Source organism: Desarmillaria tabescens (genome assembly GCF_030435595.1).
Source record: "Desarmillaria tabescens strain CCBAS 213 chromosome Unknown EV420scaffold_176, whole genome shotgun sequence".
In the NCBI taxonomy this organism is placed as follows: domain Eukaryota; kingdom Fungi; phylum Basidiomycota; class Agaricomycetes; order Agaricales; family Physalacriaceae; genus Desarmillaria; species Desarmillaria tabescens.
In genome coordinates this window covers 27931-29792 of record NW_026848475.1, presented here as the reverse complement: position 1 = coordinate 29792, position 1862 = coordinate 27931, and positions in this window count along the sequence as shown.

Here is a 1862-nt window from a genome sequence, read left to right as displayed (position 1 = left end):
ATTCGACGGCGGCATTATTAGATTTGATTTATCGGATTTTGGCGATGTTCATGCGGTCGGTAACAGATGAAGCTACTGAGTCGGTCTGAATAATATTAGCCTAAGATATGGAAAAAACAAGGGACGGACATACATTCATGTATGTTTCACGTTCTCCCCGTCTTCAAAGTTTATTGCTTTCTTCTTGCTTCTTCTACTCGGCAAGCGCGCATACGATCGATTTGAAGGGACCGTCTAAAGCTCTAAAGCCTTAACAGTACCAGATTTCCGGTAGAATAAATTCGCCCAAAAGTCCCCGGTTCATGCAGCAAAAATGTGCTCATCGTAAAGCCAGGAGAAGTGCTGATGATGGAGCCGACAGCTACGCAGTGGTGTTTCTTGCCTTCGTCCGCGAAGCTAAAGAGTAAGAGGAATACGAATGCGCCGAAACATCGCTGTTGGTCCATCAGCGTTCTCGTTGGCTGACTTCCAGAGAAGTGCTGCTATGTGATCTATCCACGTAGAAGTCATGGCATGATGCCAAATCCTGTTCCTCCTAGGCCTCCACTTCCTCCCTCAAAACTCACGGTGACGCGTGCATCAGACGTGCGAAAGTCGTTCAAGTCAAAGTGTCGCCATTGTTAGTAAGTGCAAATTCAGGACCGTGAAGTGCTAGTTGGAAAAGGATCCGGATTTCTGGGGTGATGGCGGCGGAGCACAGGCTCCGCAACTGTGTACCCCCTGTTCAGCCCTGGCTAGCTGGGCTCGAAGAATTGCCTTGCGTTGCATCATTGCGGTGCGAGCAGCTGGAATGAGCGAATAAGGAGGAGGATCTGATTACATTGGACCAAGTGAATGATAACTTTCAGTCGGGGGTACTTATAGGTGCGCCGGAGGATGGGAATATAGTTTGGACAACCAAGTTCCAACCGTCTCCATTTTCTTGGTGGCTTGGACGGCCAAGTCCTGCACGTGCCCATAATAACATTAGAGCTAGTGGACTCATGCTAGCGGTACCATTCGGCGAAAGCCACAATGGATACAGTGAACAGGCCATGTCGGGGCGCAGCGAATACCATAGACGAGGACAGGAACGTCTTCTTCTCTCTGCCAGGTGCGACATCAAGAATGAATGAGTGTATTACTCCCTGGGAGGGGTCAAGACAAACGTGGTTCGCCATCTGAGTACCGGCATTGAACCAAGTTCGGATTGGGAATGTGGTCAACGCCGAAGTCTTCGGCGTAGAGATATAGAGGTCAAGTTCCAGCTGACGAAGGGGCGATGCTGCACTCCAGTTCTGTGGCGACTTCCCGATACATACTCTGAAGCAGAAATGACGGTCTGTACATCAGCGTTATACCCTGCCTGCATGGGTCATACGGTGCAGATTTGATGTGGTTGGCGAACAGAACAGGTTGTCGAGATACTCCTGCTCCAGGGATGATCGATGAAGCGTTATCGTGATCTTGAAGCCATGCATCTCAACTACCACTGCTTATAAACTAATGCAGAAGGAAGTTCGCGTTCTCGGTGACACGGTAGTCGATATTTTCTGCATTGGCCTGGGTGTTCTAGGTATCGTAGGTGAAGGATAACTGGACCAGGGAGGAAGCAGAGAAGGAAGACGAAGCGACAGCAGACTTTGGTGCAAGGGAATGGTGCTGAGGGCTCCACCGACATTGCCAATGAACAGGCTCTCCTTGGAGTCGGTGCTCGCGTTGCTGAAGGCCGTGCGTCTTGACAGTCTTCCTCTCGGCCAATGATTATCAAGTTCTGCATATGAAAGCCGCGTCAGTGCAAGCCCAATGAGGTGACGACAGCGGACATGCCCTGGAGTGGTTGCTCATAACACGTTGGATGATGGCGACACGACGCTCCAGTC